At 39.3% G+C, this 27489-nt stretch overlaps 1 long non-coding RNA gene across 1 annotated transcript in view; it reads right to left on the reverse strand.

The window, feature by feature from the left end:
* Window positions 1-230: 230 nt before the first annotated feature.
* Window positions 231-27489, reverse strand: part of LOC129044150 (uncharacterized) — a 44000-nt gene continuing 16741 nt past the window's right edge. The window contains exons 3-4 of the long non-coding RNA XR_008504621.1: window positions 27145-27245; window positions 231-556 (exon numbers count right to left, since the gene is read on the reverse strand). This is a non-coding gene — a long non-coding RNA (uncharacterized LOC129044150). The remainder of the gene's footprint in view (window positions 557-27144; window positions 27246-27489) is intronic.

A 27489-nucleotide genomic window follows, 5' to 3' on the forward strand; every position in this document is an offset into this window, starting at 1 on the left:
TCCAGGGCAAACCTTCCAGCTTACAGAGCAAACCTCACTGCTATGCCAGAGGCTTGTCGGGAGAAGAGCTTGGATCTGGGATACACAATTAAGAACTCATTTAAAAGAAAGATCCTGCAATGTTAAATATCAAAATATCTGTGCATTTGTATATACAGTTACATACTTGGTATGACACTGGTTACCAACTTGGCTGAGTCTGCTGAGATAGAACACAAACACACACAAGTCATGTACATGGATTTATTACTTACAGATAGGCAGCAAGGGCCAACAGCACCTGGGATTCATGGCAAACTAGTCCTCCAAGGCTGGGGAAAGCTGCTCGGGGGAGGTGTAGTCCTGTCTGTGCATGCCACACTTGTACCTCAGCTAGGGACCCGCAGAAGCAGCCCACCCTGGGTTTTATACTCCAAGGTGAAGTTACCCCCTGGACAAAGCATTGAAAGACATTCAGTTTCCAAGGGAACTGGAACAGGACCTGGGCTATTCTAGCCAGTCCTTTCTTCTCTCAGGATGTTGCATTCCCAGTACATTCTACAGTTATTCTTGAGAACTACAAAAGAGAAAGGGGAGAGAACTGGGTTGGTCCAAGGCCACCCAGAAAACTGTCCTGCACTTAGATTATTCTAACCTTTGCAATTAAGATAAATGCTGCTAATTAGTCAAACTTGTGTTATGATAATCATCCAAACATAGTCTTAAGTGCATTTATTATGTAACTAGAGAAATCAAAAACAAATAAACTGAGCATTCAACCCAAGAAGCTGGATGAAAATGCAAAAAAAAATAAGGGAAAGATATTAAAAACAAGTTTATAAAATAAAAAAGAAAAATTTTTCAATGACATTTTCTGATTTTTTTCATGTTCATATCATTTGAATATTTTTCTACATGAATATTTGTAGTTTTAGTACTGACTTGTAGGAGCTGTAAATGGCAATTTATTGTTATATAGGATACAAATGTTTTTCATGTATTTATTCCCTTTTCTATAAAGTTTATTTACACTATTCTCACTGATAACATTTAAAGTTATAACATAGAATTTAACATTCTTCAGATATACTCATCATAGCTAAATTTGATTATTCTCTTCTGTGTTATATAACCATCTTCTGAGTTCTCTGTTACTGGACATTTGGATAAATAGCTTCAAGGGCATGTGTTGGATATATTAAATAAATACTTACTGAGGTACATTGTTAACAAAAACAAAAGTTCAGTGGAGCTCATATTGACCAGCCAGTTTTCCACAGCAGTATCTTCATTCTGTGGATGAAATAAAATCTAATCCTCCAAAAATACTGCTGTGTTTTTCCCTACATGTTCGTTCCTGACTTTAATAGTGTTTAAATCCTTCTAAAAGATTCTGCCTTATATCAAATAATAGAAACAAATACCCAGATTCTTCTGTTTTTTTAAAGAGTTTAAAGTCAACTGCTTTTTATTTAATTTTTTTCAGAAATGAAAAGTAGGATGTTTTAAAAATACTTCTTAGGGCCGGGCATGGTGGCTCACACCTGTAATCCCAGCAATTTGGGAGGCCAAGGCAGGCAGATCACCAGGTCAGGAGATGGAGACCATCCTGGCTAACACAGTGAAACCCCATCTCTACTATACATACAAAAAAAAAATTAGCCGGGCTTGGTGGCGGGCATCTGTAGTCCCAGCTACTCGGGAGGCTCAGGCAGGAGAATGGTGTGAACCCGGGAAGTGGAGCTTGCAGTGAGCCGAGATGGCACTGCACTCCAGCCTGGGCTAGAGAGGGAGGCTCCATCTCAAAAAAAAAAAAAATACAAAACTTTATAGGATGAGACCACTACACTTTTTTCAAGTGAGATCACTAGATCATTCTTATCATTGTTTTTACTTAGCACTTTCCCACTGTTGGGATGTAGCCACTCTTAGATGATACGTGCCAATAGAGCAAATCATCAAAAATGGAAACTCATCTGTTTCACCAATATTTCAGTTTCACAATTAACTACTTTCTGATTTTAAGATGATGGCTGGTACAAAATAAACCCATTCCATTTTATTATACCATTTCCTTTTTGAGAGAAGTCAAGCATCAATGAAGATCTGTAAAACTTAGTTGAGTTTTCATTTCTCATACAGAAGAATTTCCAGGGCTTTATAAACTTAAGAGAGAGCATTCTACTAATCAGTCGACTAAAATATGCTTTGAAAGTAGTTCCAAAATACCTTTTATAAGATTATTTACTATAAGTTTATTCTGCATAAGTTTGTATATAACCTTTTTAAAAATTATTAAGAATATATCATCATATCTTTCTTTAAATTCATCTTGAACTGATCCACACTATATAATACAAAATGAGAAACAACTAAAGTTGACACAGACAAAAATCTGTATCCTTTGGTACTCCTTTTATTAACCAAAAAATGGAAAACAAACTAAGAAATAAGTTATTTTATGAAATTAGGGATGCTATTATGAGGAAAATGTAGTAGTACTGGACCTGCCTGAGGTGAAAAGTTCAAAGAGAGAAACTTCCATCCACAAGCTAAAACCCAAAACGGCTACATAGCCAGTGTGTCAATCTCATTTCTGGAGTGCTGTAAGAAAATAACTGTCAGTCTAGAATTCTATATCCAGCACAAATATTCTTCAGGAATAAAGTGGAACATCAGGAGGAAAGAAAAAACAATAAAAGAGCAAAGCTTTGGGTAAATACAGGTTTTCCTTCTACTCTTGAATTTCCAAATTATGTTTGACTATTGAAGTAAAAATTATAACATCTGATGTGATTCTCGATGTATGTAGAAAAAAATATTTAAGACCGTTATATTATTATTATTATCATTTATTTTTTTTGAAACAGAGTCTCCCTCTGTCACCCAGGCTGGAGTGCAGTGGCACAATCTTGGCTCACTGCAAGCTCTGCCTTCCAGGTTCATGCCATTCTCCTGCCTCAGCCTCCCGGATAGCTGGGACTAAAGGCACCCGCCACCACGCCCAGCTCATTTTTTGTATTTTTTAGTAGAGACGGGGTTTCACCGTGTTAGCCAGGATGGTCTTGATCTCCTGACCTGGTGATCTTCCCGCTTTGGCCTCCCAAAGTGTTGGGATATACAGGCGTGGGCCACCGTGCCCAGCCAAGACCATTATATTATAAATGGAGGAGGGAAAGAGACACAAAAGGGGATATAATTTCTATACTTTAACCAAACTGGTAAAATATTGATACCAGCAGAATATGCTGTTATGTATGTATAATTTAATACCTAAAGGACTCCCAAAAAGCTATACAGAGAGATATACCCAGCAACACTAGAGATAACAAAAAAATGGAATTCAAAAAAAAAAATGAAGTAGCCCACAGTGAAACAGGAGAAAGAAAAACATAGATGTAAGAAACAAAGAATAGACACAAAACAAAAAAAGGAGACTTAAAGTCTAAAATATCAATAATTACATTAAATGTAAATAGTGTAATTTAGAAGATTCTCATAAAAAAACCCACAAAAAAAGTACACAAATGAAGAAGAAATTTGAGCTTTCAAGGGATAGGAATCATGGAGGTAGGAAGGTGACAATAAGGGGTTGCATGAGGGAGATCTCTGTGGTGAGGGAGATCTCTGTGGTGAGGGAGATCTCTGTGGTGTGGGAGATCTCTGTGATGATGGAGTATTTCTGTATTTTAATTGCTGTGGTGGTTACACAAATCTACACATGATAAAATGACAAAGCTATACAAATCATATTATGCCATTGTCAAAATCCAAACTTTGACATTGTGCTACAGTTATGTAAGATACATCTATTAGGGGAACTGAGTGAAGGGTATGAGGAAACTGTTATCTGTGAAATTTTCTGCAAACCTATAATTATTTCCAAGTAGAAGTTTAAAAGACTCCTACAAAGAAACACAGAGATAAAAATATCAATGATTCAATAAAAGGATGGCAAATATACTCTCAGATAAACAAAACTAGGAAAATTTTGCCATGATCATATTATTCTACATCACTAAAGGAATTTCTTATAAAAAGAAGGGAAGTGACAACAGATGGATGTTCCAGAATGCAAGAATAATTAAAGCACTGAGACTGATAAATATAGGAGTTAATCTAAGTGAACGTTGGCAATTGAAAAGCAATAGCATTTTACACACCTAGTAACAGATCCTCAAAATAGATGAAAGAAAAGTTGACATAACTGAAAAGATAAATATGCAATTCTACAATAATAATAGTTGGAGACTTCAACACCACACATTCAATAAGAAATATATAACAAACAGAAGATATGTAAGAAAATGGAGGACTTGAACAACACTATAAATCAAGTGGATCTAAGAGGCATACACAGAATACTCCACCCAACAACAACAGCAAACAAATTCTTAAAGGCACATGAGACATTTCTCCAAGACAGACCATATGTTAGGCCACAAATTAAATCTCAATAGATTTTAGAAGATAGTTGCCATACAAATGGTATCTTCTCAGACCACAACAGGATGAAGTTAGATATCAATAACAGAAAGCAAACAAAAAAAAATGGAGATGTGCTATTACATGAAATGGACACTGCATTTCAAAAACTTAGTGTAATGGGAAAAGTTTCCTTATCCCCCAGCAGGGTGTGTGATGGGGGTGTGGCTCACTTCTTTGGTGCCCTGCTACTCGTACCTCTAGGGGAACCATGCAGACAGGCAGGTCATGGGAAGTGCTGGCACCATGGCAGCCTCTAGAGTTGAGTGTTTACAACTTCTGAAGCCCCAATGGGCATATATTACAGTTAACTCTTTCAGTTTTGCGGTCTGCAGGTGGCTTGTGTTAATTAGCTCAATTAGACGCTGTGCCTTATTTCAAGGACAGAGGGCTTTTTGTATCCTGGGTTCTTGCCTTGGTGTACCAAAAAAATTAGATCACACGTGGGTTTGGAGAATGAGTGCAAGGTTTTATTGAGTGGAAGTAGCTCTCAGCAGATGGAGGGGAGCCAGAGGGGGGATGGAGTGGGAAGGTGGTTTTCCCCTGGAGTGGAGCCGCTCAGTGGCCAGACTCTCTGACTGAATTCCCCTCAGCGTTTCGTCATTCCACTGGTGTCTGCCAAAGTGTTCTTCTGCCTGTGTGTTCCTCTCAATGTCCAGCCATTTGAGTGTTCCTCCACTGGTTTGTGTTCCTCTTGATGTCCAGCTTCCGTGTCTCTGCCCGCTAAGGTCTCAGGGTTTTATAAGCACAGGATGAGGGCATGGCAGGCCAAGGTGGTCTTGAAAAATGCAACACATGGGAACAAAAGCAGAAATATCTGTCCTCACCTAGGCCCATGGGCATGGGCCTGAGGGTGGAGCCCTAGCCAGGGACCTTACCCTTCTCTACCCAGCACTGCCCTGCCCCCCTCCTGTATCATTAGTACAAAAGAAAGAATGTAAGATATCTCGATATTAATTTCTTTCATTGATGATGTATTGGAATGGTATGATAATACTAAGAATATATTAAGCTAAATAGAGTATACTATTAAAAATATTTTTAAAGAAGGAAAACTAAAAAATTCAAAAATCTGTGGAAATTAAACAACACATTCTTAAACAACCAATGGATCAAAAAAGAAATTGCAAATGAAATTAGAAAAGAGATGAATGAAAATGAAAACACAACATATCAAAGCTTGTGGGATGCAGTGAAAGCTGTGCTCACAGGGAAATTTATAGCTATAAATAACTATATTGAAAAGGACATTCCAAATCAGTAACTTAACTTTCCACCTTAAAGAATGAGGAAATAAAGAACAAATTAAACTCAAATCTAGAAGGAAATAAACAATAAAGATTAGAGCAGAGAAAAACAAAATGGAGAATAGAAAAACAATAGAGAAAAATCAATAAAATCAAAAGTTGGTTTTTTGTAAAGATCAACCAAATTGACAAACTTACCTAGAAAGACTAAGAAGAAAAGGGAAAACATGCAAATGACAAATATTAGACATGAGAATGGGGACAATACTAGTGATGTTATAGAAATAAAGAATTAAGAGTACTGTGAGCAATTGTATGCCAAACAAATAACCTAAAATAAATGCATAAATTTCTTAAAACACACAAATTATCTAAACTGACTAAAAAGAAGAAACCAAAGTGATTAACAAATATAAATTTTAACAGATATAACAAATAAAGAAAGAGAGAGAGAATTCTGGAATGGCAAATTAAGAAGCACCAGGAAACTGTCTCCCCCAACTAGACACAATTGCATTGATAGAATATGTCTGATGTAATTCTTTTTTTTTTTTTTGAGACAGAGTCTTCGCTCTGTCAACCAGGCTGGCATTCAGTGGCACGACCTCGGCTCACTGCAAGCTCCGCCTCCTGGGATCATGCCATTCTCTTGCCTCAGCCTCCCGAGTAGCTGGGACTACAGGTGCCTGCCACCACACCTGGCTAATTTTTTGTATTTTTTAGTAGAGACGGGGTTTCACGGTGTTAGCCAGGATGTTCTTGATCTCCTGACCTGGTGATCCACCTGCCTTGGCCTCCCAAAGTGTTGGGGTTACAGGCGTGAGCCACTGCACCCAGCCTGATGTAACTCTTTTGGAACTCTAGAGTCTGTCAAAGGTTTGCAACTTCCAGGGAAATGTTGGATGGTAAATTGCATTAATTTTGTCAATTTCAGCTCTTAGCACAGTAGCAACTATCCATCCCTTACCTCCAGTCACATGGCAGGTAGCTGTGCATGCATTCCAATAGCAGTTTCCATTCAGCTTGCAGAGGCAGGGTGGCCAAATAGTATCCTGTCCTCCAAATATCAGAGACCTATTCTCTGACTGCTAATTGCTGCTTCTGATCTCAGATATTCTGATAAAGGATTAATATTCAGACTATATGAAGAACTCTTAGATCAGAATATCTCAGACATTCTGATAAGGGATTAATATCCAGACTATATGAAGAACTCTTAATACTTGATATGGTTTGGCTCTGTGTCTCCACCCAAATCTTATGTTGAATTGTAATCCTCACATGTCGGGGGGACCTGGTGGGAGGTGACTGAATCATGGCGGTGGACTTCCCTCTTGCTGTTCTCATGCTAATGAGTGAGTTCTCACAAGATCTGGTTGTTTGAAAGTGTGTGGCACTTCCCCCTTCACTCTCTCTTTCTCTCCTACCACCATGTGAAGAAAGTCCTTGCTTCCCCTTCACATTCCGCCATGATTGTAAGTTTCCTGAGGCCTCTCAGTCATGCTTCCTGTTAAGCATGCAGAACTGTGAGTCAATTAAACCTCCTTCTTCATAAATTACCCAGTTTCGGGTAGTTCTTTATAGCAGTGTGAAAACAGACTAATGCAATACTCAACAACAAAAAACAAACAAACAAACATTTAAAAATGGGCAGACAACTTGAATAAACATTTCTCCAAAGAAGACCTACAAATAGTCAATAAATACATAAAGAGATGTCCAACATCATTAGTAGATAGAAAAATACAAATCAAAACCACAACAAGATACCAAGTCACACCTACAAAGATGGCTATACAATTAATAATAATAATCATAATTGAAAAATAATAAATACTCGTGAGAATGTGGAGAAATTGGAACCCTTGTGCATTAAGGGTGGAAATGTAAAATGGGGTGCAACTGCTTTGTAAGATAATTTGGCAGTTTCTCAAATAGTTAATCTAAAGACTACCAAACGACTCAGCAATCCCTCTCCTAAGTATGTATAGAAAACAATGGAAATCAAGGACTAAAGCGGGTATTTGTGTACTAATGTTCATAGCGGCATTATTCCTAACATCCAAAAGGTGGAAGCAATCCAAGTGTCCATCAACAGATGAATAGATAAAGAATATGTGGCATTGTGATGGAATACTATTCAGGTATAAAAAGAAATAAAATTTTTATATTTGCTACAACATGAATGAACCTTGAAAATATTATGCTTTGTTTAATAAGGCAGATATAGCAGGACAAATATCGTACAATGCCATGTATATAAGGTACCTAGAGTACGCAAATTTACAGACAGAAAGTAGAATCAAGCTTACTAGAGGATAAGGAGTGGGGAAATGGGTACTTATTGATTAATGAGTACAAAGTTCATGTTGAGGATAATAAAAATTTTTGGTGTAGGGGACAAGCACGGTGGCTCACGCCTGTAATCCCAGCACTTTGGGAGGCCGAGGCAGGCGGATCACGAGGTCAGGAGATCGAGACCATCCTGGCTAACACGGTGAAACCCTGTCTCTACTAAAAATACAAAAAATTAGCCGGGCGTGGTGGCGGGAGCCTGTAGTCCCAGCTACTCCGGAGGCTGAGGCAGGAGAATGGTGTGAACCTGGCAGGTGGAGCTTGCAGTGAGCCGAGATGGTGCCACTGCACTCCAGCTCGGGCGACAGAGCGAGACTCCGTCTCAAAAAAAAAAAAAAATTTTGGAGTAGATAGTAGGAACAATAGTTCTATAACATTGTAAATATATTTAATGCTACTGAACTGCATACTCACAAATGGTTACAATGATAAAAAGTATGTTATGCATATTTTACCACAATAAAAAATGTAAAAACAGGCATCACCTTGTAGAATGTTTAAGATAAAAAATGAAATTTTATTAACAGCAGAATAAAAAGAGAGGAAGGAAAATAAAGTAAAAGAGTCTTCTAATGCTCTTTTATCATTTGGTATGAGGTCTAGATACAAATTAACTGAGACACTGATCAATTAAGTGCTGTAGCGCTCAATTTTATGTGTTCAACTTTATTGGGTCACATGGTACCCAGACATTTGGCCAAACATTATTCTGGAGGTGTCTGTGAGAGTATTTCTGGATTAAATTAACATTTGAATCAGTAGACTGAGTAAGGCAGATTGTGCTCCCCAATGAGAATGGGCCTCATTCAATCAGTTGAAGGCCTAAACAGAACAAAAAAGCTGAACTTTTTTTTCATGCCTGACTGTTGGAGCTGGGATATGAGTCTTTTACTGCCTTCAGACTTGAGCTGAAAAATGGATTCTTCTTGGGTCTCAAGACTGCTGGCTTTCAGACTGTGTGTGTGTGTCCTGTTGGTTCTGTTGTTCTGAACAATATGGATATTAATATAGTATCTATGTTATAATTATTACAATAAAAATAAAAATAGTATACAACTTCTAAATTATAAGGGGGGAAATTAGATAAGAAAATATAAACAACCTAAGATAAAAGGAAATGGAACACGGATAAACTACGAACACAGATATAATGGAAAATACACACCTATATATATCAGTAACTGTTTTAAACATAAATTGACTAAACTATTTATTTTAAAGTAAAAATGAACTGACTATAACACAAAACCCAATTTGCTACTGTTTTCACAAGATATATATAAAACATTAGGATACAGAAAGGTTAATGATTTAAAAAGTAAAAAGGCATACCAGGAAAATATTAACCATAAAAGCTAATATAGACATGTTACTATTAGGAAGATACAACAATTATAATATATATACATCTAATTACCTAGCGTCAACACGCATAAATAAAAACATCCCTAGAACTACAAAGAAAATCCTCTACTCTGATTATTTTTATTTTTAACACATTTTTATCACTAATTAATAGAAGAAACTAAGAGGATTTAGAAGATTTGAACCTCATAAAACTGTCACTCAATCAAATGCTGCCAAAATACACATCATTTTCAAGCACATACAGAACACTTATTTAAAAAGAAGCATACACTGAGCCATAAATAAAATCTCAACAAATTTCAAATGATGGAAAATCTACAGATATTTTCTGACAAGGAAGCCATTAATCTGGAGAAAAATAAAAACAACATCAAAAATATCTAGAAAAATATGGAAATTAATAAACATGTGCTTCATTTCCCCATAAGTCAGAAAGAAATCTAAAAAGTAGAAAATATACAGATGTCTATAAGAATAATTAGTTCAAAATTACTGTAGGAAAATGTATATGGTACATCTCGCTAATAAAAAAATGTACAATAAAAATCCCCTCCAAGGGATGGGCCAGCCAAGATAGTCAAAAATAACAAAAGATATCCAGATTGAAAAAGAAGAAGTAAAAGTATCTCTACTTATACATGACCTAAGTTTTGTATACAGATAATTCGAAAGAACACCCCAGAAAACTATTAGAACTACTGAGTTCAGCAAGTTTGAAGGATAAAAATCAATATTAAAAATTAATTTTATTTTTATATATTAACAATGAACATTCAGTGAATGAAATTAAGAAAACAATTTCATTTGACATGTGAAGTAATTCAGGAATGGAAAACCAAATACCATATGTTCTCACTTATAAGCTAAGCTATGGGTAGGCAAAAGCATACAGAATGGTATGATGAACATTGGAGACTCAGAAGGAGAAGGGATAAAAAACTGCTTATTGGGTACCATGTACACTCCTCAGGTGGCAGGTGTACTAAAATCTCAGACTTCACCACTACACAATCATCCATGTATCCAAAAACCACTTCTACCCCTAAAGCTACTGAAGTAAAAAATATATATATACACAATTCCATTTGAAATGACATCAAAAAGAATAAAATACTAAGCTATAATTTAACAAAAGAATTGCAAGATTTGTATTCTAAAAACTACAAACCAGTTTCAAAAGAAATTAAAGATCTAAATAAATGGAAAGATATTACCTAGACTTAATATTGTTTTTGTTGTTGTTGTTGTTTGTTTGTTTGTTTTGAGGCAGAGTTTCACTCTTGTTGCTCAGGCTGGAGTGCAATGGCACAATCTCGGCTCACTGAAACCTCCCCCGCCTCCCGAGTTCAAGCGATTCTCCTGCCTCAGCCTCCCAAAGACTTAATATTGTTAAATGACCATACTTTGTAAGCTGATCTACAGATTCAACACAATCTCTATCAAAATCTTAGCTAGCTCTTTTTCAGAAACTGACAAACTGATCTTAAAAGTTCTGAAAATTCAGGGACCAAGAATCCCCAAAACAATTTTGAAAAAGAATAAATTTAAAGGATTCACGTTTAATGATTTTAAAACATAACACAAATCTATAATAATAAAAACAGTGTAGTATGGCCATAAGAATAGACACATAGATCAGTAGAACAGAATTGAGAATCTAAAAATAAATTGTTATATTTATAGCCAATGAATTTTTCAGAAGGGTTCTAATAAAAGTGATTGGAGAAAGAAGAGCCTTTTCAACAAATGTGGCTAGATAACTCAATGCCCTACCTCACACCATACACAAAAAGTTTATTCAAAAAGATTAAAAACCTAAGTATAAGCATAAAAATCTGTAAAACTTTTAGAAGAAAATAGAGGAGTGAAATTTTCTGACCTTGGGTTTAGGCAAAGATTTTTAAGGTACAACAGCAAAAGCATGAGCAATGAAATAAAAAATAAATTTGACTTCACCAAAATTTAAAAGTTTTGTGCTACAAACAATACCATCAAAAAAAGACAAAACTTGCAGAAATGAATAAACTATTTGCATGCCATATATCTGATAAGGGTCTTATATCCAGAATATAAAGGAATCATACCACTCTCAATAGTAGCAAGGCAAATAATCCAAATACAATATAGGCAAAGGATTTAAATAGGCATCTCTCCAAAGAAGATGTACAAATATCCACAAACATATGAAAACTGGCTCAACATCACTATTCATTACGGAAATGTGAATCAAAATCACGTCTACAAAGACAGCTATAATCGAAAAGGCAGACAGTGAAAACTTTTGGCAAGGATTTGAAGACATTTAAACCCTCATACACTGTTGATAAATATGTGAAATGATGCAGCCATTGTGGAAAACTGACAATTCCTCAAAAAATTAAAGATAGAATTACAATACGATTCAATAATTCCACCATTAGGTGTGAAACATGTTCACACACACACAAACGAGTACATAGGCCGGGCATGGTGGCTCACACCTGTAATCCTAGCACTTTGGGAGGCCAAGACGGGCAGATCATGAGGTCAGGAGTTTGAGAGCAGCCTGGCCAATATGGTGAAACCCCATCTCTATTAAAAATACAAAAATTAGCCAGGCATGGTGGCACGTGCCTGTAGTCCCAGCTATTCGGGAGGCTGAGGCAGAAGAATCACTTGAACCCAGGAGGCAGAGGTTTGCAGTGAGCGGAGATCATGCCACTGCATTCCAGCCTGGGCGACACAGCAAGACTCTCTCAAAAAAAAAAAAAGTGCCCATGAATGTTCATAGCAGCCAGAAGTGGAAACAACCCAATGTCCAAAATGCCCATTTATCCTGATGAATGGATAAATAAAATGTGGTACATAAATACAATGAAAGATTATTCTGTCTTAAAAATAAAAGAAGTATTGATATAGGCTACCACATAGATGAAACTTGAAAGCATTATACAAAGTAAAAGAAGCCAGCCACAAAAGACCATATATTGCATGGTTCCATTCTATTAAATGCCCAGAATAAGCAGGTAGATTAGTGGTTACTTCGGGTAGAGAGGTGAGGAGTTGGTGAAGTGGGGAAGGAGAGGAGAATAGCAAGTGACTGCTAATGGGGATGGGGTTTCTTTTAAGGGAAATAAAAGTATTCTAAAGTTGAATAATGGTAATGGCTTTACAAAACTGTGAATATAGTAAAAAATATTAAATTACATACTTTAAATGGGTGAATATTATGGAATGTAAAATTATATCTCAATAAAACTGTTTTTTTAAAAAACCTTTTCTTATAGAACATATCTTCCCACCTTTCATTATAAAAACTCAGTGCTTAGGCAGGAACTAAAAGGAACTCTGTGTTTGTTTAATGTGTGATTGGGCTTAGGGAAAAGTATTGAATGAGCACAACAGATTGTAACATCAGTTACTTACAGATTACCCAAATTTTGTATACATATAATCCAAAAGAATACCCCAGAAAACGATTAGACCTAATAAATGAGTTCAGCAATTTTGAGGGATAAAAATCAATATTAAACAATTAATTGTATTTCTATACACTCGCAGTGAGCACTAAGTGAATGAAGTTAAGAAAACAATTCCATTTGAAATGTGAAGTAACTCAGAATAGAAAACCAAAACCACATATTCTCACTTATAAGCTAATATGAGTAGGTAAAGGTACAGCGTGGTATAAAGGACACTGGAGACTCAGAAGCAGGAGGGGAGAGCTGATGTAAAAACAGGAAATAGGATAGAAGAGGGGTGTAGAATAATTTTTGTTTGTTTGTTTTTTGAGACGGAGTCTCCTTCTATCGCCCAGGCTGGAGTGCAGTGGCGCGATCTCAGCTCACTGCAAGCTCCGCCTCCCGGGTTCACGCCATTCTCCTGCCTCAGCCTCCCGAGTAGCTGGGACTACAGGCTCCCGCCACCACGCCCGGCTAATTTTTTGTATTTTTAGTAGAGATGGGGTTTCACCGTGTTAGCCAAGATGGTCTCGGTCTCCTGACCTCGTGATCCACCTGCCTCGGCCTCCCAAAGTGCTGGGATTACAGACGTGAGCCACTGCGCCCGGCCTAATAACATTTTTTTAATCATGTAGAAAAGAGAAGATATAAACAGAATATTAACTGAACAGGAAGAATATAAAATTCCGTGTATAATATCTGCAAGTGTAAAAATGTGCAGAAACAAAAAGCATACAGTGTACGCCCTATTAAAATAATTATATAGCAAGTTGGCTGGTTTTGTTTGGTTAAAATTCAATAATTAGCTTGACAAAAACTGAGTTTTTTTGGCCTATTCATGTAAGATCTTTTTTAAGAGGCATATACCACTGAAGTTTTTTTCTCTAAAAAGGTTTAAAACCCAAAAGAGTATATGTAGATTCAAGAGAGTAGATAGGAAGCATGCCTTTCATTCGACTTACCCCTGAAATGCCACTAAGATGACAATAAGGGGGTTGTCTTTGTAAAAAACATAATAAACCCATAAGGATGAAAGAAGAGAAAACAGGAACTTGGGGATCTAGAAAAAAAGATGGATATATGCCGTTGACTTAGTAGTTATATCACGTGTAGAAGAGGTGTGAATTATACGAAATGGTCCCACTCCCAAAGTTCAGGAATTGATGACATTAGGTACACTTGAGAGAAAGGGCCGTGTAAAGGACATTGCCAGGAGTCACATTACCAGGTCCCCCTCCCAGCTCTAGATAGCTGCCTTTCCCCCAACATGTGTCCCATCTCAGGTCCTCTCAACCCCCTTTGACTTCAGCCATGGCTGCACTACCCTGAATGCTTTCTGCAATGAGCTTTACTGAAATTTCTCAGGACACAGCACTCAGGCCTGCATAACCTGGGAGTTGAGAGGCATTAACTCCAAAGAAACAACCTGCTTCTGTTGGAATACAGTAGCCATCAAGAGGATGCATTTCATGTAGTTCCTCAAACAGTTCCAGCAGTATTCAGCCCTATCTGCAGAGGTGAACCCCTATGTATTTTTTTTTTTTTTTGAGACAGAGTCTTGCTCTGTTGCCAGGCTGGAGTGCAGTGGCGCAATCTCGGCTCACTGTAATCTTCTCCTCCTGGGGTCAAGCAATTCTCCTGCCTCAGCCTCCCAAGTAGCTGGGATTACAGGCACCTGCCACTACACCCGGCTGATTTTTGTATTTTTAGTAAAGATGGGGCTTCACCATGTTGGCCAGGATGGTCTCGATCTCCTGACCCTGTGTATTTTTTAATTGGCTTTTCCTTCTCTCTGTCATGTTCTCCAGGCCCTCATATTACTGTATCCTACAGTCACTTCCCAAATAAAATAAAATGCCTACATACCTTTGTACTAGGCTCTGCTTTTAGAGAAAACCCAGGTTAAGAGAAATTTGGTTTAAATATTAGTAATAATGTATAAAAAGAAAGTATAGCCCCCCCAAACAAGCAATCATTAATCCCAAAGGAAAGAAAATGCTGTTCTTGAAAGGAAGAGTAATCATAGTACCACACACAGCTAAACTTAAAGTAGCAGGTGGGCAGTCATCACAACAAAGGCTGAATGGTAATCTTACTTCACTGTTGTATGAGAAGATTCGATTGCTGCAAGAATGCGGATGAGAAGTGTGGATGACTGTTGTATGGTACAATAAGAAACATATCATACCTGTAAGATTAATGATGGCCATAAAGCGCACTCAAACATCTCATGGGACCTACACTATGTGTCACTTAGCAGTATGATATAACCTGGCCTGGGGATTTCCAGCCCTGGCTGGGGGATGATTACTGGGTCCCCATGAAAATAAGACCTAAAAACCCTGATTGCCTAGGCCTCCTCAGCACATATGCCACTTTCATGAACCCTAAAACAAAGCTTACCCTTATACCATTAAAATTCCTCTATGAAAGAAACACCTAATGACTGAACCCAGATTAAATACAGGAATAAAAAAGGAGGAAGAATCCCCCAAACACTGAGAAGGGTCTGTGGATGAAGATCCTCCCCATCAGGTGGTCATCTGACCCTGACTCTATCTGGCCTGTCCTGCTCCCACTATCCATCTTATAAGAGCACTGCCAGAATAAATTGCTGGAGCATCAGACAGTGCTGAAGACTCACCTTGGATGCTGAATGGACAAAAGGTGAACAGCTGCGTCTGGAGAAGCTGGTTAACTAGGACCACCTGAGACTACTGAAGGTGATAACTGGATACAAGAATGAGATTTGTGCAAGCAAATGAGTAACCACACCCATTCTCATGGGAAAAGTAGGAGGGTAGAAAGGTGAAAACAAAAATAAAACTTTAAGAAATACCCAAAATTAAGATGTGTTAACAGGTTGCCATTGCTTCATTGTCCGGAGTTGGGGCAAGTCATTTATCCATGATCCCAACTTTTCTCCTGGAATATAAAAAGAGTAATTATTGGCTGGGCACGGTGGCTCATGCCTGTAATCCCAGCACTTTGGGAGGCCAAGGTGGGTGAAGTGCGAGGTCAAGAGATGGAGACCAGCCTGGCCAACATGGTGAAACCTCATCTCTACTAAAAATACTAAAATTAGTTGGGCATGGTGGTGGGTGCCTGTAGTCCCAGCTACTCGGGAGGCTGAGGCAGGAGAATGGCGAGAACCCAGGAGGCAGAGCTTGCAGTGAGCCTAGATTGCACCACTGCACTCCAGCCTGGCGACAGAGCAAGATTCCGTGAAAAAAGAAAGAAGAAGGAAGAAGAAAGAAGAAGAAGAAAGAAGAAAAAGAAAGAAGAAGAAAGAAGAAGAAGAAGAAGAAGAAGAAGAAGAAGAAGAAGAAGAAGAAGAAGAAGAAGAAGAAGAAGAAGGAAGAAGAAGAAAGAAGAAGAAGGAAGAAGAAGAAGAGGAAGAAGAAGAAGAAGAGGAAGAGGAAGAAGAGGAGGAGGAAGAGGAGGAAGAAGAAGGAGAAGAAGAAGAAGAGGAAGAAGAATTATTATTGTGAAAAGGTTATATTGTGAATATAAACAGAGTAATTATTTTGAAAATATTTTCTCACTTTCCATTTTATCTTTTAACTCTCTGCAAGAAAGAAGAAAATGGCACAGACCTAAATCATTCTATCTACTCTCCATCATCTATCTACTCTCCACATCACTCAAGAGTACTGCTTCAAGCCTTTTAAAATTCTGTATTCCAAAGAGAACCAGCTACCAAAATATGAGTGATTAGGTCCTCTGAGTCTTGTTTGACATTTGACAACATCGGATACATTCCTCCAATGGCAACAGACAAGTAGAATCTTTTTAGGAAAAATAATCCATGTCTATTTTTGTTGTAGCTGAATTTTTGCATCCTCTTTTTTACCAGAAAAGGGATCTTGATACAAACCCCAAGAGAGTGTTCTTGGATCTCACACAGGAAAGAATTCAAGGTGAGTTGTAGAATAAAGTGGGAGGGGAGAGTTTATTGAAAGCCTCTAGGTTATGGAGTAAGGTACCCTCAGAAAGCAAGAACAGGAATGCCCCATCTTTGTTTTAAGTTTTTCTTACATAGACGTCTTCTTTATGTAAAGAATAAACTAAGCTGTGCCTATGTGCAGGTGGGCTGACAGAATGACAAAATTTATTATTCTATTGATTTAAAGAAAATGATCCTTGACATTTTAGTGTATGAGTACATCAAAGCATAACTATAATTATCTTGAAAGCATATATTGTTATGGGCATTGGGACATCTGGACTGCCTGTTATTGTAGGAGTTTGTCCTTGCAGGCATTACCAAGCTCTTTCCTTAGCTGTAAACATGTCAGGACCATGAGTCATGACTGGCAAGGAATGTACCTTGCTAACTTAAAGATGGAGTTGATGTTAAAATAGTGTCACTCTGGCTCTCCTAGGCTTCCGCTTCCCTAACGCTCTTGAGGTGACTATTTTATTCTTGAGTATAAACTGTCAAATGCAAAAATAAATGAAAGCATTTTCTGAAAACAGGATCCACTCTGTGGAATACACCCAAGTCATTTTCCTTCCTCATTCCCATGACCCTGATTCTAAAGTTCCCACAGCAGAGCTGCCTGGACACTGGTCCTTCTAAGTCCACCTTCATTGATCTTTTTTATTTTTTATTTTTATTTTTTACAACCATTGAATAGCCTCACACCTCACATTTTCAGGCAGTGAGCTCTGCTTTTTTGCATCTAGTAGGGGTTGATTTCCCATCTCAACATTAATCCCAAACTTTGTAAAGTACCTTTGTAAGGTGAGGCAGAAAGGACAATTTCATCAGTTAGCCCAGGTAATCAAAGAAAATGTAGGCATTTATTTCTAAAATGATTGTATATGTTTAGGAAGATAACTTTTGGATACAGTTACTGTCAACCTCAAACAATACTTGCCTGAAATCTCATTGCATATTGGCTAGAGGGAATCAGACACTCCAAAGTTTAGGAGATGATGGTCCTGAACTCTCACAGGAATGATTTAGGTTGATGTCATTTTCTGTCTTTGTTGCAGACAGTTAAAAGCTAAAATGGGCTGGGTGCGGTGGCTCACACCTGTAATCCCAGCACTTTGGGAGCCCAAGGCAGGTGGATCAGGAGGTCAAGAGAATGAGACCATGCTGGCCAACACGGTGAAACCCCGTCTCTACCAAACACACACACACACACACACGCACACACACACACTAGCTGGGCGTGGTGGCACACACATGTAGTCCCAGCTACTTGGGAGGCTGAGGCAGGAGAATTGCTTGAACCTAGGAGGCAGAGGTTGCAGTGAGCCGAGATTGTGCCACTGCACTCCAGCCTGGTGACAGAGCGAGACTCCATCTCAAATAATAATAATAATAAATAAATAATAAAATAGAAAGTAAGAAAATATTTTCAAAAGGTTATATTTTCTAGCAAACAATAAATGGATTACTTGAACTCTCCAGAGTTACAAAAGGAAGGGAGCTCTCCATTGTTGAATGTGTTCCAGAAGAGGCTGGAAACTGAATAGAAAATTCATGAATCGACTGGGTGCAGTGGCTCATGCCTGTAATCCCAGCACTTTGGGAGGCTGAGGTGGGCAGATCACGAGGTCAGGAGATCGAGACCATCCTGACTAACACGGTGAAACCCCATCTCTACTAAAAAAATACAAAAAAAAATTTAGCCGGGCGTGGTGGCAGGCGCCTGTAGTCCCAGCTACTCAGGAGGCTGAGGCAGGAGAATGGCTGAACCCAGGAGACGGAGCTTGCAGTGAGCCAAGATCGTGCTACTGCACTCCAGCCTGGGCGACAAAGCAAGACTCTGTCTCAAAAAAAAAAAAAAAAAAAAAAAATTCATGAATCAAAAGTGCAGTTGCGCTTCCAGCACATTAAAGCCTCTTCTAATCTCAAGACTGAAAAGTTAACAAAACCCTCTAACAATTTCATAGGTGAGAAACAAGCGACTCCTATGAGAAAGTAGTTGGTAAAGTGGGGAGAGCCATGCAAATAAAACATACTCTTGTCACCATTCAAGGGCACTCCAAACCATAAGCCTATTCTGGAGGCTCCTGGATTAACTACAGAAATTAAAAATGGACAAATGCTTTCCCCACCTACATGCACAGATTAAATAGAGTGTTTTGATGCACTAAAGAGGCATTTCTTTCTCTTTCCTGTTTTTGTTTTTGGCATCAGCCTCCATTCTCCCTACTTTTCCAGCCATGTTCCTCAAGCAGGAACTCAGGAAGAGGCCTCCTCCCTTTGGTTGATGAGTGTGATGAATGTGATGGGGTGACTCCTACTGAACCCCAACATGATTGTCTTTGATTACAGGCTTCCACTGCTTTTTTAAAAGGGGGAGCCAAAAAATTGAATACACTTTCCTTGTTATCCAAAAACATCAGAATGGGCAAGAACAGCAGAGCTGCCCCATGAGGTGAGGCCAATCTTCCCACCTTATCTGTCAGCCGCTTTTCTTATCAGAAGCACTGATTGTCTTAGGAGTGCAGGCTTATTTCCTCCTGGGTTATGACCTCTTCAACCTGACAATCTTCAGGAGATTTCTTAAGAACCTAATTGATTTACTGAACATGACCCGTAAAATTTAACAGCCCAAATAACCAAAACGTTTTTGTGAGCTAAGCAGGATAATATCTTTTTTTAAAAAAATGTCTGGTTATAGTACTTCTTATTGTAAAAAAACAGTTGACATATGCTGTTTTTTATATTTCAAAGCAATGTTGTTTTAAAGAGACATTTAATATGTCTTCCATGAAGAATGATACTGCAGGGATGGGGAGAGGAAACTGGAGAAGGAAAGCAAAGTTGAGAAGTTTATTCAGTTTATTCAATACAGAAGCTAACACATGGTTTTATTATTTCACATACGGGTATGATAATGGCAAGAATTCCAGGATGCAGTGGCTGGACTGCCTGCTCAGTCTCACAAGGCTGAAATAAAGATGTAAGTTAATGTTTTCTTCCCTAGACCCCAGGCTCCTCTTCCAAGTTTACTCCTGCTATTGGCAGGATAAAGTTCCTGACATTGGAGGACTGAGGTCCTGGTTTCCTTGTTGGCTGCCAGCCAGGACCTGCCTTGTACCCTTCAGGCCACCCTCATTCCTGCTGTCTTGTCTCCCTCTGTTTCTGAACAGCAGTACACACTGAGTCATTCTCATACTCTGAATCTCTCTGACTTCTTCTACCAGTCAAAAAAAAACACTCTTCTCCTAAATTGTGTGATGACATTAGGCCCACCAGATAGTCTCCCTACTCTACAGTGAACTGTGCCATATGACTCAACATAGTCATGGGATTCCCTGTTCTCATGGGCTCTGGGGGATTCGGGTGTGAAATCATGGGGTTACATTGCGAATTCTGTCTACCACACATATGTAGAGAAAATATTTATCGGTTCACTTTATTTCTTATCAGATTTTTCTTTCTTCTCAATGAAATGAATCCTCAGTATTTACTGTGCAATTGTGATACACCCCGCATGGATCAAGGGCTCTGCAGGAAAATCCCCACTGACGTATTTTACTGCCACCACCACAGTACGTACTCACAGATCACAAAATAGACCTCAGCAAATGTATTATAAAATGTGACCCAACAGTCTGGGCGCGATGGCTCACGCCTGTAATCCCAGCACTTTGGGAGGCTGAGGTGGGCGGATCACGAGGTCAGGAGATCCAGACCATCCTGGCTAACACGGTGAAATACTGTCTCTACTAAAAATACAAAAAATTAGCCGGGTATGGTGGCGGGTGCCTGTAGTCCCAGCTACTCGGGAGGCTGAGGCAGGAGAATGGCATGAACCCAGGAAGCGGAGCTTGCAGTGAGCCGAGATCCAGCCTCTGCACTCCATCCTGGGAGACAGAGCGAGGCTCCGTCTCAAAAAAAAAAAAAAAAAAAAAAGCAGAACTGCTCACAGCTGTCCTAAATCCTCCTCATTGCCCATCAAAGCCTCCACATGTGCCTCCACCAGGAGAGTGTGTTCTTTCCACATGCTTGCTGATATCACAGACGAGCTTCAACCTCAGGCTCTGAGGTTCACCCTGTCCTTCATCTTCATTTCAGTGATCAACTCATGTCTCTCCTTTACTCCTGTATGTAGAGTCCTATATGTGGAGTCCTATCATGACACACGTTCCCATGTGTCATGATAGGACTCCACAGGACATGAGAGCTGTTTAACAAGACTGTGCTGGGCAGGCTGGGCGTGGTGGCTCACACCTGCAATCCCAGCACTTTGGGAGGCCAAGGCAGGCAGGTCATGAGGTCAGGAGATGGAGATCATCCTGGCTAACACGGTGAAACCCCGTCTCTACTACAAAAAATACAAAAACAAAATTAGCTGGGTGTGGTGGTGGGCTACTCGGGAGGCTGAGGCAGGAGAATGGCATGAACTCAGGAGGTGTAGCTTGCAGTGAGCTGAGATGGCACCAATGCACTCCAGCCTGGGTGACAGAGCGAGACTCTGTCTTAAAAAAAAAAAAAAAAAAAAAAAAAAAAAAGACTCTGCTGGGCAGTAGTGATGCTTGTGCATAGGCAAGCCTGTATTTCCCAGCCCTTAACATTATGCAGGGCCTCATGACTAGTTCTGATCAATGAAATGTGAGCAAAAGTGAGGCCGATGCTGTCAAAGTCCCAGTGTGGTTCTCTGTTCTCTTTCTCCTGCTGCAGCGACCAGAAAGGCCACAAATTCCACCAGAAGCAGTGACAAGAGGATGGAGCCATTGTCAGCCTAGACTCCTGAGTGTCAGTGTGAAACAGAGCTCCCCATTCACCCTCACTGGACATCTAGCATGAATGAGAAATAATCCTTTTTTTTTCTTTTTTCTTTTTTTTTTTTTTGAGACGGAGTCTTGCTCTGTCACCCAGGCTAGAGTGCAGCAGCACAATCTCAGCTCACTGCAACCTCTGTTTCCCAGGTTCAAGCAATTTTCCTGCCTCAGCCTTCCAAGTAGCTGGGATTACAGGCACCCGCCACCACACCCGGCTAATTTTTGTATTTTTAGTAGAGAAGTTTCACCATGTTGGCCAGGCTGGTCTCAAACTCCTGACCTCATGATCTACCCACCTCGGCCTCCCAAAGTGCTGGGATTACAGGCATGAGTCACTGTGCCTAGCCCCTTTGTTGTTTTCACCTACAGAAATTTTGAAATTGCTTTACCAGTGCTTAATGTAAATTGTCCCCATTAAAATAAAAACTAAAGAACAGTAATTATTTAAATGTGACATAATCAAGCATTCTCTTTTACCTATGGAAATATTTTAAGTGAATTTTGATAATCCACAATTCATGTAATGCTTTAAATTTTAAATTTCACATTTTGTTTCACACTTCTCTGATATACTTTTTTTCTCCATAGCTCAGCATACTGATTTTCACAAAGACATGTAATGTATACAGTAACATTTTAAACGTGGCTTTGAGAGATGAGATGAGAGGTGAAGCAGAGAGGTGCTAATGGCTCCAGTCACTGAGGGGCAGTGAGAAAGTAGATTGAAGGGAGGAGGATGAGTGTGACGGTTACCATCATGTGTCAACTTGACTGGGCCACAGGATGCCCAGATAGTGGGTTAAACATTTCTGGGCATGTCTGCGAGGGTGTTTTCAAAAGAAGTATATATCTCTTTAAATTTTTAATTGGAGTACTGAGTAAGGCAGATTGCCCTCCTCAATGTGAGTGGGCCCCATCCAATCCACTGAGGACTTGAATAGAACAAAAATGTCAGAGGAAGTGAGAATCCTGCCTCTCTCTTTCCCCACCTGACTGCTTGATCCAGGACATTGCTTGGTTTCTGTCCTTGAACTCAGACTTACACCATCAGTGCTCCTGATTCTCAGGCTTTCGGACTCAGACTGGAACTATACCACCAACTTTCCTGGGTCTCTGTCTTACAGACACAAGACAGAAGATTCTCAGCCTCCACAATTACAGAACTGCCCCCAGTGAGTGCTGGAAATCTCTGATCAAGCGATTTCGGAGTGGTATACTGCCTAAGACTTCGTTGTGTTGGAAAACCACTCACCATTACCCCTAGCAACTCAGTAGCAAATGTTGACTTCCTGTTTTCACAATCTTATGCTCTACTATAGAGGGTATAGTAACTACCTAGAGGTTATAGTAACAGAGGGATGAATGCTCCCACTAGGAGACGCAAGAATGATTCTACTGAACTGGAAGTTAAGAATGTCACCTGGCCACTTTGGGTTACTCATGCCTCTGAATCAACCGGCAAAGAAGGGAGTTATTGTGCTGGTTGGGGTGATTAATCCTGACTACCAAGAGAAAATTGGACTACTATTCCACAATGGAGATAAAGAAGAGTATGTCTGCAACACAGGAGGTCCCTCGAGGCACCTTTCAATATTATCATGCCTGGTGGTTAAGGTTGATGGAAAACTACAACAAACCAATCCAGGCAGGAACACTCATGGCCTAGACCCTTCAGGAATGAAGGTTTGGGCCACCACATAAAGCAAAGAGCCATGTAGTGCTGGAGGGCTTACTGGAGGAAACAGAAATACTGAACTGGTAAAGGAAGAAGCTAATTATAAACACTAACTACAGCCACAAGACAAATTATAGAAATGAGGACTTTGTCACATGTATATCTTTCTTTCTTTCTTTCTTTTTTTTTTGAGATGGAGTCTTGCTCTGTAGCACAGGATGGAGTGCAGGGGTGCGATCTCGGCTCACTGCAAGCTCCGCCTCCCAGGTTCACGCCATTCTCCTGCCTCAGCCTCCCAAGTAGCTGGGACTACAGGTGCCCACTACCATGTCCAGCTAATTTTTTTTGTATTTTTAGTAGAGACAGGGTTTCACCGTGTTAGCCAGGATGGTCTCGATCTCCTGACCTCGTGATCTGCCCTCCTCGGCCTCCCAAAGTGCTGGGATTACAGGCGTGAGCCACCGCGCCCGGCTGTCATATGTATATATTTCTTATTTAATTATAAATACATTTGTGTGTGTGTGTGCAGGTGTGTGCGTGTGTGCATGTGTGTCCTATTGGCTCTGTTTCTCTGGGAAGTTCTAACACAAAGAGGGTAATATGATAATATTGTGCCACTGGTAAGTGGTACAAACATCAGAGGCACCAGGCTTTTCAAAGGTAGAAAAAGAAGAATTGATTTGGAAGTCGTAATGAGGCCTATGGAATTGGAGGGGGGATGATGACTAGAGAGAGGCCAATTTTCAATTAAGGCAAGAAATGGGAGAGAGGGTTTAAGTAAAGGATGTCTATATGGAAACTATACTGATCAGGAATTCCAGAGAGCACAGAGAAAGGGTTTGAAGAGGAGAAGACTGATGGAAGATGGAGTCAGATTGAGGAACATTCACAAAAGAGGTGAAGGGTAGGGGTGAGAGAGGGAAATTCCAGGAGCCTGTGACAGCAGTAGGTGGGGAGGTGAGGGTCCAGATCTGTTTTCATGGGGAAAGAGCGTAATAGGTTTATCATTAATGTAAGTACTCAGCCTGCTGGTGTGGCTGCCTTATGGTAACTGTGCCCTCTAAAACACCACGTCTCTAATAAGCACCAAGAGTGTTTTGAACATGGTAGGCAAAAACTATGAGTGTGTTAATTTGAATTTAATTTCTTAGCAAACTTTGTGAAAAGATGAAGATGATTAATTCCACTTTTTTGTATTTTCTTGTGGGAGGGAAGATCCTCCCAACTGCATATCCTGCTGCAGTATTTCCTCCCACTGTGAGCTCACAGGCTTCTCGGTGTAATAGAATGACTCTGTTACAATTCTGTTGGCTGGAGGTTTCACCTGAGTTTCACAGGGAAGGCCAGGAGGAACTTTTAGTCAAAGCAGCAGATGTTTTTCTTTCCTGTATGTAAGTGGGAGTTTGAGTGGATCTTGGGACCTCATTGCACAAATGAAGCCAACTGAGACACTTAAATATATATAAACATATGCCAGATGATTTTAACTTTTTCCACACTGGGCCAGGAGACCTCCAAATCAAGGTAGCACAGCAAGTTCATGCTTCAAAATTTCCCCTTCTTTGCAAACAACAATAAATAAATCAAAAGAGGACACTGTCAAACAGATAGCAGGTCCAAAATGCAAAATAAAATGCCTGTGCCTTGGGATAGATGTGTGGAGAAGGAAGGGAAAGAAGAGAGAAAAAGAAATGCCCAAAACACTTACCAATTAAAATCCATTTATATGGTATTAGCCAACCAAATATAGTATGGGTATTTTTTTAGAACTCAATAAACAGAGACCCCTAGAGGTATTTTTTCCTTGGTAGGTCCTTCATAGTTTTATGACAACAGTGTCCCTCCGTACCCCGCCAGTCCTAACTCACCTCAAAAATGACTAAATATTTTCATGAACAAAGTACCTAATTTTGGCCATACCACTAATTTTATTTGCTTGCTTTTACATTTCTGGGCCTCGGTTTCTTTCTCTAAATGAGGATATTGGACTAGAATTTTTAAATATTTTTTGAGCACTCTAATTTTATCTTTCTACATTCATAATGATATTAAAATATTTCAAATATGCTTGAGATTCTCGTGGTTGTTATTTATATGTATTGGTTTAAGTAAGAAGAAATATGGTAAAAGTATTAAATATACTACAATAAAATGATTGTTTTAGTATTCCCAAACAGACAACAAACATAATTACACTGCAAGAAACTCAAGTGAAATACAGATTTGAAATTCTTATTACTAATCACATCCAAATTGAGATTAACTTCTTAAACAAGTAGAGGAAAATCTCAATCTATCCAAATAAATAATATGCCTCTAGCAAGAAGAAAGACTTCATTTTGGGTTGAGTTTTACAGATTCTTCCCTTACTTCTCCTTAGTCAATACGTATTTAAAGCAGATGCATCTGACTCATTTAAAGTATCCAGTCAGAAATATGAAGGCCAAATCCATATCTTCCAAGCATGAAGCAAGCAAATAAAGTATAATGATTTTCTGTCAATGAAGCTCATGCATGAAATAAAACTGGGACTCACCATGTAGACTCAAAGCACACAATGACCAAAGGGCCAGAGATCGATCCAAGGTGACTACAACACAGCCCACAATGAAAGTCAGGAAAGTGCCTCCATAAATCCATGCAAAGAATGAGAAAAATAGAAGGTAAAACAAAACTGATGAGTAATAGTATTAAACTTTGCACAAGTCCTGGAAATACAGCACAGTACAACCATGGATCCAATTAGGGGCATCTGGGCTTTTCTTGCCTCTTGAGTTAGAATCAGTTAGAACAGTATTGGTTCACAAAAATTGCATACCTGGCCAAAAAAAGTAGCTCTTGGTAATTATTTCCAAATGGCTGGAGAAAAGAAAGAGGTAACATAAAACATGTGATTGAAGAGTACTGCAGCCTTGGGGCAGAAGGCTGTAAGCAAGATGGTGAGTAGGACTTTCTAGCTCTTGTTCCCCTGCAGAAACATCAATTGGAACAACTATCCATGCATAAAACCACCTTCACAAGAACTAAGGAAACCAGGTAGGAGATTACAGAAAGGATGCACTAAAGAGATAGAAAGGACAGTTGGGGTAGTAGCCCGACCATAGCTGATCAGTAGCCCCAGACTTTGGACTAACCCCAACTCCAGGTTATCCCCCACAGACTCAGGCTCCAGGCCCACCCCAGGGCCAGGGAGCCAAAGGCTCTGGACTGCTTGCAGCACCAGGCTGGTCCCCATGGCCCGAGGATTCAGACCTACCCAAGAACCAGGCCAACCCCTACAGCTCTCATCTCCAAACAGGCACCCACAGACCCACTCTTCAGATTTTCCCCTGCAGCCACACATTACAGCAGACCCACAGCCCAGTCCCTTCCTGGTAGACTCCAGCACTGGATTAGCCCCCATGGACCCAGGCTCCAAGATGACCTCTGTAGACTCAGGTTTCAGGCCAGCACCTGGAGCCCCCAGACAGAGGTCAACCCTAATGTTCCTAGCCTCCAGGCCAACACCCACACATCTAGCCCCTAGGACAAGATTGTTTAAAGAAATAATCACTAAAAAATTCTTAAACCTGGGGAATGATATCAAGGTATAAGGACCAAATGTCTCCAACCAGATTCTATCCAAACAAGACTATAACAAAATGTATTATAATCAAACTATCAAAAATCAAAGACAAAGAGAGAATCCTAAAAGCAGCAAGAGAATAGAAATAAATCACATATATGAGAGTTCCAATAAGGCTAGCAGCATATTTCTTAGCAAAAACCTTACATGGCAGGAGAGAGCAAGATGATATATTCAAAGCCCCAAAGAAAAAAAATCTGCCAACTAAGAATACTGTACTTGCCAAAGCTGTTCTTCACAAATAAAAGTGAGATAAAGACTTTTCCAGACAAATAAAAGCTGACTTGTCTCACAAGAAATCCTAAAGGAAGCTCTTCAGGCTGAAAGAAAGAAAAGAATGCTCATTGTTGTCATGGAAACATGAGAAAGTATAAAACTCACTGCTAAAAGTAAGTACACAGTCAAATTCAGAATATTCTAATACTGCAGTGATGGTATGTAAATCATCTGTGTCTTTAGTATGAAGATTAAATAAATAAGTATTAAAAACAATAGCTATAATAATTTGCTAAGGGATATAGAATTAAAAATATAAATTATGACATCAAAACATAAAATGGGGGC

The sequence above is a fragment of the Pongo pygmaeus genome, chromosome 13, assembly GCF_028885625.2.
Source record: "Pongo pygmaeus isolate AG05252 chromosome 13, NHGRI_mPonPyg2-v2.0_pri, whole genome shotgun sequence".
Classification (NCBI taxonomy): Eukaryota; Metazoa; Chordata; class Mammalia; order Primates; family Hominidae; genus Pongo; species Pongo pygmaeus.